Source organism: Zonotrichia albicollis, chromosome 17 (assembly GCF_047830755.1).
Source record: "Zonotrichia albicollis isolate bZonAlb1 chromosome 17, bZonAlb1.hap1, whole genome shotgun sequence".
Taxonomy (NCBI): domain Eukaryota; kingdom Metazoa; phylum Chordata; class Aves; order Passeriformes; family Passerellidae; genus Zonotrichia; species Zonotrichia albicollis.
Window position 1 is genome coordinate 5,754,184 of NC_133835.1, and position 12,269 is coordinate 5,766,452.

Below are 12,269 nucleotides of genomic sequence, written 5' to 3' on the forward strand. Positions count from 1 at the left end.
TAGAGTCTGAAGCACATCTCATGCCTTTGCTCGAGGGCTTCCTCACAGGCATGAGATGGTGTTTTGTTTTGTTTTTTCCTCCCCCTTTTCATGCCTAACTTGCCCTCTGGGTTTGTTTGTTCTTCCCTCCTCCTCTGGAACATCTGGAATGGGCCACAGCTGACACTGGGCTAATGGGTAGGGTGCAGAGATGCTGCTGGTGATGGAAGGAGGCTCCTGCAGCTCCTGGCTGGTTTGTATTGCCCCTGGTCACATTGGCAGGAATTGCTGCTGTTTGTTTTATTGCTGTGCCTCTCTCCAGCAAAGGACATAACTTCCTCCCCAGGCACTGCTGGTATACCAGGCTTTTTGTCTTTAGTCTTAAAAGTCTAAAGTTAAAAAGTATTAGATCTTCCTGGGTGGCTTGTGTTTAGGTGGTTGTTGGAGTTCTGACTTTAGCACTAAGATTTAGCAGGGGGAAAATGAAGTAAACAGTGTTTTGAATTTTGTGGTGTTGAGGAGTGTGATGCTAAAAATACAGGAAAAACACAATATTAAAATGTTCAGGAAATGTTTAGATGCATGCTCCAGGACATGATTTAGTGGCGGACCTGACAGTGCTTGGTTAATGGTTGCACTCCACGATCTTGGAGGTCTTTTCCAACATGTATGATTCTACAGGGCTGATTTAGCTGGCATAGGAAGTGATTTTGTAGATCATCTGTGCTCACTGAAGCTGCTATGCACTGTAGGTACAGATTCATATTCTTCCTGCCAGTTTTGCTCCGTGCAGATACCTTGGGTTAACAGAACAGAGCACATGAATCCAAGTCAATATGTCTGTGTATTTCACTTTTCTGTTTGAGAATATTAAGGCCAGATTCTCATTTATACTAAGCCCACTAGCAATATTCTGGCAACAGAAAGACGCCTTAGCAGGAATGTAAATTAAAGCCTCTTTATACTTTTAATAGTGTTTGTAGTTTCACTTGGCTGTGGTACAGGAATGACACATGTCTATTCAAATGGCATTTGCCATCCTGTTGATGGTTGCTGATATTCTTTGTGCTTCTACCCCCTAACTAACTAGACCATGAGTCTGCTGCAGTCAGAGCTTTCCAATTTCCTTAAAATGTGCTTTTTTTTTTTCTTGAAACATCTAAACCAGGATTTAAGATTAAAGCATTTTTTTCTGTCCTTCCCTCACTATATGATGACCCTGTTTATGCCTTTATGAATCTCTACTGAATGTCCAGTTCTGCAGTGTCCAGACAGATTATTCTTGCCATGTCTGTTGCTTAAATTGAGGAGAGGGTTCTTCATCTCACTATGCCTTGTACAATGCCAAACACATCTTTATTTGCTGGATTAAGAAAAGTAAAACCTATATTTGGAGTAAAACCTATATTTTCAGCTATTTGAGCAAGAACCTCAAGTATTTTACATTAAATCATCCCAGCTTTTACATGCTCAGGTCCATTTTAATTTCTGTCCCTTTATATCCTGTCTCCAAGTGCCTCAACTTTCAAGTGGGAAATCATCCTCCAAAAATCCCAAGAGTTTAAGGAACAAAGTGAGACCTTAAGTCCAAGGCCCGTAGAGAAGCTACATGTGAGCTATACAGACTTAGGAAAAAATGTCAATATCAGCATCTACTTAATATATTTCAGTAAAATACTGCTTTTGCAATGTCTGAAAACACAATGTAAGTATTTTATTAGATCTACAACTGTAGATCTGACTGTAAGGTCTTGTGCTAAATTACCACACATTCAACAATGCTGGCTCCAGAGAGCTTTGGAAAAAAGCCTCTAACAGAAATCCAAAATGAGTCTTTGATTGTTTGGAATTTTTGCTTTTTTTTTTAATAATTTTTTTAAGGGATCACTGAAACACCCATTGCCTTGAGACTGGCATAGAAAAGAATTATAATGCTTTTCTCTCATGGAATTCTGGACCTCTCCAGTGATTTAAGTTTCCCATTCCTTCCTTTTAACTTCATAAGGACTTAGTCCAAAACTTGTCTGCAGCCTAAGACTGACTGCTGACTTGTTAGAGTCTCAGTCCCTATTGATATTAAATTGAGAAAATTGTGCACAAAGTAAATAGAAAGGAAAGATATGTCTCTATCAAACTAAAATAGAGTATTTAAAGCTGCTAAAAAGTCAGATCCTAGAATAATTTATGTTGGTGAGAAAGCTTAAGGGTCTCAGTGCACATAAATTGGCACAAGGCTTAAGAAACGCAAATATTTATAAGATTCTCTAATTTAGTAAATGGATTCTTAAAAACTAAGAGCTGAGTAGCCTCCCCATGTATATAAAACACGTGACAGCACTCTGCAGACCTCCTCAGATCATAACATGTAGTGCAAAGCATTTCTGCAGAAAGCTCTTCTCTCCTTGATGCTCTTAAGTCCTCCTCAAATCTTCCCTGGGATGTTGTGAGTCTTTGCCCCACAATGCTTTCTATCCAGACAAGCTGTTCCCTCCATTTCTCTTTCATCTAAAATTATATTTTTCTGCATTTCAAGATTAAATTTTCTTCTTATGTTGACGGTGATTGGAAGAATTTTCTGAGTGACTGCTAAGATAAAGATGCCTCTTTGTGGGAGCAGCTTGCACGAGGAGCACTGTACAGCTGAACAGGAGTGCTAGAATTTAATGTCTGGTCATGTCACCAAGGCTCAACTGTCACCAGTTGTTCACTTATCGCCCTGCATTGCTATTTTCTGAAGGACAAAATATTCCAAACCCAAACAAAGTCATCATTTAAGGAGCAAGAAGGCCTCTGTGGAGTGTCTGCCTGAAGTTTCTCTGGAGGTGGAGGCTTCTCCCAGCCCTCATTCCTCGGTGCTGGCTGGCAGGGCAGGGGCTGCTGGGCTGGAGTGCTGACAGGGAGGTGATGGAGTGTCTGCTGGAGCCTTACCTGACAGGGAGGTGATGGAGTGTCTGCTGGAGCTGTGGCTGAGGGTCAGTGCCCGAAATGTGAGAACAAAACGGGCCCGGGCGCTAATGGGTGTCAGGTGTGAGCCAGGGCAGCAGGGGAATGAGCACAGGGGAGTTAGCACAGCGCTCCCCCTGCCAAAAGAAACACAACTGGGGCCTTGTGTAAATAAACAAGGGCTGAGGGAGCTTTTCCTCACGCTGGTTGTGCACAGAGCCCCTGCACACACATCCCATCGCTTGCACGCACAGCTCCTCCAGGGCAGGACGCCAGTGGAGCTCCCAGTGCTGTTCCCATTTCCCAGCCAAGGGACAAAGCCCTCTCCTTGCTGGGGCTGCTAAATACCCCTGGAGCAGCTCTTTCCTCTGCTTCCTTGCCCATGCAGGTGTGTGGAAACCCAGGGCACTGGGATATTTCTGTGTCTGCTCTGGGGTGCTCTGACCCCCAGGGCAGCACTGACTTTGGCCCTCATTCATGGAGAAAGTTTCCCAGAGTTCAAGATAGACTGGAATCCACAAAAGTGTGCAATAGATTATAGAGAGCAGTGTAGGTGTATCCCTTGGTGAGAAATGTGGGGTTTGGGGATTTTTAGTGTGTTGTGGATGGAAGCAAGATGGAGGGCACAGGGTGTCATCCTGGGTTTCTTCTTCCTCCTTCTACATGGGTTTGGGTGGCATTTTGTAATTGGGCAGAAAAGTCTGCACTGGGGGCTCTTTGGGATCCGTTATTGGATTAAAAGGGAAAATAATCCAGGTGTCAGTTCTTAGTTGGACAGTTTAGCCTTAAAAGACCTTGTAACAAGAGATTGTGTGCCTTTTTGTGCCTTCTAATGAAAATCTACTGAACTCACAGTAGTGACACTGTTTTACTGATAAGAAATAATAAACACCTGAGCACCAACATGAGCTACCATCTGAAGTGCCTTCAGTACAGACCCAGGGAAATCCGCAACTGGTATCCCCACACCTGTGTTCACCTTGTAGGGTGTCCCCTTCCTTACCTCAGAAATCATCCTCCTGATCTCCCCTTTCAGCCATCACCTCTCCTTTTCTATTCCCAGCCCTTGCTGATACACACCAAGATTACATTTCTGCTTTGGCCTGGGTTGTGTTTTCCAGGCCAATATATTATGCCACTTTCACACTCCCCTCCCTGCCCCATCTGGCTTCCATCCTACCCCCATAAAGATTATTAATATCGCCTGTTTCCAAGCGATTTATTAGCAGGGGCCTAACTGGTGCCATTTCCCATTTTAGTAGAGCACTGAAAATAATCCTGAGGAGTGTGCCCAGCTATAAAAATGTACTTATACTGTCATATTTGCAGTTTCAAACATGCAGCACTTGATAGTCTCAAAAGTGCTGTTTAATTGGGGTTTATGGGTTCTAATTAATTATACTATATAAAAAAATTACTTGTCCCATTACAGCTCTCTGTGGTTTACTCTGAAGAGCAATGTAATTTAGAGATAAATTGTCCTTCTCTATCCCCCTGCTCCCCCTCTTCCCAGCAAGTTCCAGAACTGTTTAATTCTCCTCTAACCCAGGAATGAAGCTGAGAGAAAGCTGCATTTTGATCAAGGGACACAACTTTTCCCCATACCCATAAACAGCTTTAAATGTGACTCAAAATGGTTCCACATACTTCCTGCTGAATCAGGCTGGTGAAATTATGAATAATCCTGAGGCTTTGCACAGCTCAGGTCTGGAGGGGCTGGGATTTTGCAAAGACTTGAACATGATGACTGCTTTGTGCACTGTGGATTATTTCCTCTGATTTTACAGAGGTAATAGTGAAGGAAGGTGAGAATGAGAGCAGGATTTTTTGCTGGATTAAGGTCTACATTGAGATTTTTCTCCATGAACCTGTAGGAAACCAGGTAAAGGATCTGCCTGCCTTTGTGGCATTTTGGCAAGCAGCAGAAGGAATATCTCAAGTTAACTTTCTGTTCTCTCTTGCAGAATCATGAAGCCTGGATTACTCAAACAAATTTTGGGGCAGTCTTCTGACTCTTAAATGCTTCCTGGAAAGACTTTGTGAAAAATGAGCAGCCAAGCAGGTACACTTGTGGTTGTTTGGAATATACTATTAAATTACATCTCTCACTGTAATAAATTTGGTCTCATGAGGCAAAACATGAAATATAGTAGAGCTGAAGTGGAAAACATTGTATCCTATGGCAAGAGGGGATGGAATCACACTGAAAGAGAGAAAGTTTAGATTGGATATTAGAAAAAAAATTATTCACTGTGAGGGTGATGAGCCCCTGGCACAGGGTGCCCAGAGCAGCTGTGGCTGCCCCTGGATTCTGGAATTATCCAAGGCAGATTGGAAGGGGCTTGGAGCAACCTGGGACACTGAAAAGTGTCCCTGCCTGTGGCAGGGGGTTGAAATTAGATGTTCTTTAAGGTCCCTTCCACTCCAAACCATTCTGTGATTCTATGACTTTAGCTGGAATTTAGGGAATCAGAATGTTAATAATGAAAAAAGACAGGGCAAAGAAACCTCTTTAATTTACCTTTTACAGGGAAATGCTACTTATTTTAAGAACTTCATGTCATTCAAACTTTTGTGTGTGGAAGATACCACCAAAATTATACCCCCAGGCCTAGCAAGGCAATGTGGTGGCCTCTCCACATCCCTGCTGTTATTCTCAGTACTAAAAGGTTCTGATTCCTAATGTCACTGCACAAATGAGCATTCACTGGATCAAAAAAGTTTGTTAGTCATGCTTCACTAATTTGCTTATTTTATAAATTTAATAACCAGCATGTCAGTTGCTGGAAACTTGGATCATCCTGGGTGTCCAGATCAGTCTGCTTCATGTGCTGGAGCACAAGCTGTGAGAACTGCCAAATAAAGAAAAAAAAAAAGGAAAAAAGAAACACTGCAGTCACACACATTACTCATCAATCTGAAAAGTAACAAGATTTGTAGTAAGAATTGTTTTTAATAAAGTACTCCTTTTGTGGATGTAAAATTAGTTAAGAGAATTTTAGTGCATATATATAGTTGGTTATATTAAGACTAACTACAGCCTGCAATTTTTTATGGAATGAGTTAACAAAACAGAACCCAAATCTGAAAAAACCTGAAAATCTCTGGGCAGTGTTTGGATAAGTCCAAACCAACCTGTATATCTTGGTGTTTGCACTGTGTTTATGTTTGCTTTTACATGGCTTTTACTGCCTCAGAAAGCCATTTATGGAGAGGAAACAATGTGAAACCTGCTCTTCTCATGTGATTTTCATCATCTAGAGATTTAAATAAGTGGGATCTGCTCTTTTCGTGCTATTCTGTCCCCATAAATTACTCCTGAAGGCATTAAAAGGCCTTGTGAAAAACACGGTAATAAATAGCCAGAGGACAAATACAAATGTTGCAAACTGCTCACGCTGCAGTGGCAGCAGCTCTGCTGTGAATTTATTGAGCAAAACTGATGAGGGATCTCCATACCTGTGTCAGCTCTGCTCTGTGTGGAGCCTCTTTTACACCGCTAAAACCGATGCTAAAATCCCCTTTTTTACGGGATGACTTTTACAACAGCATTGTGATTGCTCAGGAGCTGCCTGGTTGCTCCAGAGGAGCAGAAGGGTTAAGGAAAAGGAAGAGAGAAAGGAAATGTCAACTGCAGAAGGGTTTTGTAGCCCATGCCACCTGCAGCAGCTCCCTGGCCTGGGTGGAGCGTGCCTCTGGGCAGGGACAGCGGGGTTGTGTAAGAGAGGAGAGCCCTGCCAGCTCCTTTCTCCTGACACATCCCAGACCACAAGCATGGCCCAGGATCTGAGGGAGAGGAGCAGCAGGGGCACGTGTGAGTCATGGCCCTCATGACAGGGGAATTCCTCGCTGGCTGGCTGCTGGCAGCGGCCACGCTGAGCGGTTTGCGCTGCCCCAGCATTACGGAAAGGGCCCTGCTCAGCTGAGGGCTGAGCTCTGGCTGCTCTCCTCCCTTCAAAATAGAATGTCCTGACATAGAGTTTTTGGGTTTTTTTTGGGTTGTTTCTTTTGTTGTTGTTGTTGTTTTTTTGGGTTTTTTTGTTTTTTTTTTTTTTTTGATTAAACAGTTCTCATGACTTCCCCTTTGGGAACTGGGAGAAGCCCAGGTTCACACAAGGCCTAGCGCATCCTTCAAAGGTGGCTGAGTCAAATTGCCGCTCTTATCCCCTTGATAAGAAAACAACGAGCAAAATATTAATCAGTGAAACTGCCAGGCTAACTTTCTATGGCATTTAATTAGCCTATGCCCCGGGTTCATCTCTTAAATGTCCCCTTGATCGGGCCACCAGTGTGCGTTCTGTGCTGGGAGCTGAGGTGGGCTGGCTCTGCCCTCAGTCCATTGCTGGATGGCAGCTCAGACCTGCTGCTCCACCTTACACAAGTTGGTAAATTGGCTGATCCTTTAGGTTAAAAAAATTCAGATTCAATTCTTTTTTTCATGAGTCTATGAAAAGAGACAGACCTGTGTGTGAGGAAAGAACAGAGCTCCACTCCTCACTCTGTTCTAAGTTCTAAAAGTACCTGGAAAATGAGGATATATTCCTGACTATCACTGTATTGAAAATAACACATAGCACATTTAATAAGTTTTTTATTTCCAAAATGTAAATGCTACTGCAGTGGTATTTTAGAAATAGCTGGTGTTGTGCTTGTAACAAGAATTGCTTGAAACTTTCCAGGCTTCTTTATTTCCTTGTAACTCTGTCAAGCTCCAAATATTCACATTAAAATTTCCAGTGCTGGTATCAGCTCTGGTTGATTTATTTAAAACAATTTAAACCCAACACAAATAAAATTTTAAGGGAATTTGGAAGTTTGAGAAAAGGGAGGCATAGGTATTCCCATGATTCAAAATGAAATGAAATTATGAAATAACTGAATTTCCTGAATACTGGAAATTTGGAGTTCTGCTTCTGCATACTGCTTCAACAGGGAATGTTATAAAATGCAAGTGGTTCTGATTTACCCAGGCACATGTATCCTGATTTCCTGAAACAGAAAGACACAGTCAGAAGGCTGAATTGAAACCTATTGAACAGATTTTTTTTGCCTTTAATTTAAAACTGAAAACTTTATTCATTTTGGTGTAATATACCATACCAGGTAGCTTTTCCAGTCTTTGGAAAATTTTGACTGATTATGAATCAGGAGCAAGAGTATAAGTATACATAAGTTTATATTATCATACATATATAATAACATTTCTATCCTATTTTATGTATTTATCATATGTAAAATAAATTTCTATTTTAGTTTAAAATTACATTTGTATATAAAATTTATATTTCATATATATACACATATGTGTAAGGGAGACTGTTCTCCTTGAAAAGCTTATTATTTAGAAATGGGTATCGGGAAATCATGAAATTAGGGTTTCCTGCAAAGTGTTTATTTGGCTTCCCTTTGTACCTGTGCTTGGTCTAGTCTTTAATTACTTGACCATGTGCTATATTTAGCAGAGGACCCTGGTCTCATTCAGTTCAGAAGGTGGAGCAGCTCAGGACATGAGTCAGAGCAGGAGGAGGCAGATGCCTGGTGAACTTTGCCTGGTTTTGCTGGGAGAGCACAGTAAAAGGCAGAGAGCTGAAAAGAAAATGTGAAATCTCATGGTTCAAGCATCTGAATCCTGCAAAACTTTCATCCAGTCTCAGAGAAGTCGATTTGCACTAAATTCTTCCCAACTGGCTATTAATTTTATTTCGCTTTCCATGTTTCCATTTGCAGAGTAGACTGCCAGTGCTTTCTCCTGACATATGATGCTGTACAATGTTAAACATTCTGAGAAATCAATTCCCAGACATCTCAGTTTGGGGACTCAACTCTAGCAGAATGTTTTGACCTGAATCTCTTTGTGTTTCAGTTTGCCATCTGTTAAACAAGAATAATAATATCCTCTCGTCTTACAGGGTGTTGTTAGGAGAAACGAGGGCTGTGAAACACTCATATGCCATACTGATAAGAGCCCTAGAAAAACTCACAAGAAAATCAGCAATTGTGTCTTCCAGGCAGGTTTGGAGTAGTATGTGGTAAATGAGGCCCCAAGCCACACACTGAATAATGGCACTGTAACAAAATATTGAATATCTGCTTATTAAGTGAACACTGTCCATCCTGAGGTAGAATCTGGTGGAAAACAAGGCATAATCCTCTATTTAAAGAATGACTCATAATACAGATGAGTAAGGGTTTATGTTTAACAGTTCTGATGTTTTGATCACTTGGTTTTGCAGATATAAGGGGTGCATGTGCAAAAGGATACCTGTACCTAAAAAGAAACAAAATCTGAGTCCAAAAATTCTTGTTCAAAGAAATGTGCAAGATCTTGATTCTGGTCTCTGCAAAGGAAAAACTTCTGGGTGCCTGGTGGGTTTTTGGAATGACAATTTCTCCTTTTTGGGAAACAGTTTTCAAGCAAATGTTGAGGTGTAACTCATTGCCTGCCCTTTGTTTTTAAATTATGAGAAAAGCTTTACAGCTGGTAGAGCTGGAAGTGGAAATAGTTTTGAGATTAGTGCTTGGATTCTTTCATGGACCTGGATGGGGTCCTGCAAAATTTGCATGGGGAACTGCAGCACATTCTGTTATGAACTGTTCTTCCTATGGCTTGTGGAAGAGGGAACTCCTAAATCCTGAAGCAATCAAGTGCAGAGCTCTCACAGAGCTAGACAGAGTACTTATTAAAGATGGAAGAATATTTTGGCACAAGAACGGAAGGGTATTAATTGGCTATGAATAAATTCTGTCTGGAAAGTAAATGAAGGGCTTTTTAACCATCACAGCAACAGGATTCTTGAGTATCTTCCCACTGGGAAGAAACATGGAGTTTCCTTTTTTCCTCACAAGACGTCTGGTAAAAATACAGAAGGGGTTTGGAGATCTGAAGATGTCTGTGAGGGCAAATAGGGCTTGAGACCCTAAGAAATCTGTTTCTGGTTTCATACCTGGTATTTCTTGTTGCTAAAAGCAGTCCTCACAAGTTTGACATTTATTTTCTTCACACAGGAGAAACTGGCTTCTGGAGGGATAAAAGAATAAATCCAATCTCCCCAGCTTCATTCATGAGGACTCATGAGCAGAGCAAGGAATCAGAAAGGCATCTTCCCAAATGGGACAGGTCCTAGTTAGGAAAGGGTAAAGTGCTCTGCATCTTTCTGTCCCTCTACAAGCCCTTCCCTGCTTTCTGAAGGATGGAGAGCCTCCATGGGAGAGGGGTCCAGCATGATGCAGTGGGGGATGCTGTCGGCACCCCAGTGCTTGCTCTCCTCTTCCTTATTCTCTGCGAAGTAGGGCTGAGTTGGCTTCTCTGATAAAGGATCCTTCCCAGACACAAAGAAGAGAGGAACAATCCCATTTTGCAAGTCACTGGCAACAAAACAGAGCTGCCCCTGCACCTTGTGAGGGGTGTAGAGCGTGGCTGATTGCTTAGCCTTCAGCAGGAGGCAGCTCAGGGTGAACCATTCCTGCTGCTTTGCCACTATTAAGATCCAGCAGTACCTTGATGTTTCCTCACTGGCAATAATTTGCAGGATTAAATACTTGGAGCCACTCTAAAATTAGTTCCAGGAGGCATTTTTTGCTTTCATTTCAGGGCTCTCGTGAGCCTCTCCTACTCTGTAAATCTGCTGCAGCTAATTACCTGATGTTTACTGTGCTCTAGAAGATTTCAAATATCTGTCTTTTCCACTGCTCTAAAGACCCAGGTGGGGTTGCAGCACAGAACTTGTACCAGGAGTGTTTGCCAACAGCTGTAATGAGCTCAGACAGCTTCATGAGATGGGCAAATAAACCTCTGCAAACAAAATTGCCTTTGTCCACTGTGTCCATTCAAGATTCAAAGCAAACCTATTTTTGAGCCTTTAAAAACATCTCAGAGAGCCATTGAAAGTAATTTTTTTATGTCTTGAGCTCTCTCCATCTCTCTTAGAGACTGGAGATGAATCCAGAATCACAGCACACATTTTCAGCTTCCAGTGCTGTGGTTTAAGAGTTTGTAAGGAATATTTGGTATTTTATTTTGAGAACACCTGAAGTGCATCATGCTGCTGTTTGCTTTATGCAGGAATGTCACTATCAGAGTCAGAGGTAGGATAACTTTTGGAGAATGGAGAAATCTTATCACAGCAGCAAAAGAAAAAGCACCACTGGGAAAAAGCCCTCTGCACAAATCCACTGGCAGCAGAAGACACAGATTTCTGCTTGGTGTTTCTGACCACTCTTTAGTCCATGCTGACTAAGGCCATGCCATGATCCTTTCTGATTTTTTCCCACCCTTCCCTGGCCCCCTTGGGATGATTCACTCTCTGAATATATACATGTGTCATGTACAAAAATCTTACTCTCCTGACCACAGCAGAAATCCAGAGGGGTTTGTTTCTTCACTTGTGATTTCAAAGGCTGATTTTTTTTTTTTTCCACTTGGCACCATACCTAAGAGAAATTATCTTCCACTCTTACTTCCCCTGGTCATTACATGGTTAGTATCTTTTAGAACCTTTGTTTGTTTTGCTCATTGCTTCCTGGGGCACAGGCCCAGCTTCATCCACCAGTTCCCAGTCTTAATTTTTAAGTTTGGTTCTCATGCTGTTAAACCCATGGCAATTTGAAACCTATTTCATGCAGCCACTACCAGGAACAGATATTTTCACTCTTTGAGCCATCACTGAACAAACTGAAGTTGCTCCTACATTTACTCTGAATAAAAGCTGCCCATCTCCTTCAAAGAGACACTGGGTGAAGCTGCCACCACAATAACTCAGTATTTCTCTCACCAGCCATTTCTGGGAATCTCCAGCACAATATCTCACTACCTGCAGTCACATTTTTGGCCATAGTGGCCTAATGTGAAACAAATTGTAAAAGCCAAGGCCCAGTAGCAGGGCTTGGCTGCTTCTGTATGATTGCCAGTGTTTACACTTGGAAATTATGTTTAAAATCCAGGTTCTGAGAGAGAGACCCAGCTCCCTTTGAAGTCATCAGGAGTTTCAGCCTCCACTTCCACAGCCCAGGGGTTGGGCTCTTTGTTCTTTTGTCTGGTGCAATTTGTGAATAATTCCTGCGATCCAAGAGATGGGCTGGATTTTCTAACGTGTATTTCCAAACTGTGCTCCTTCTGACACCAGATTCCTGTACTGCCTCTCCCAAAATAAAATGCTGAAGGAGCATGGATGGAGGAAATCCGTTCAAACTGAGTAAACAGCTCGTGAGGGTAGGCCAGCAGGATTCATTCATGCTCGTTCAGCCTGGGCTGGTTTGATTCCAGTTGGAGCACTCTCTTCATTACAGGCCCCCTGGGGAATGTTAATCTGTACAGTATAAACATTTATAAACATCTACTAAATCATTAC

General features: G+C 42.0%; 1 long non-coding RNA gene across 6 annotated transcripts in view; it reads left to right on the forward strand.

Moving 5' to 3' along the window:
• The window catches only part of LOC102073192 (uncharacterized), a 159,419-nt gene that overhangs the window by 69,958 nt on the left and 77,192 nt on the right, over positions 1-12,269 (forward strand). For all 6 annotated transcript variants that reach the window (XR_012583012.1, XR_012583017.1, XR_012583013.1 and 3 more), the window contains one exon: positions 4,887-4,984. This is a non-coding gene — a long non-coding RNA (uncharacterized LOC102073192). The remainder of the gene's footprint in view (positions 1-4,886; positions 4,985-12,269) is intronic.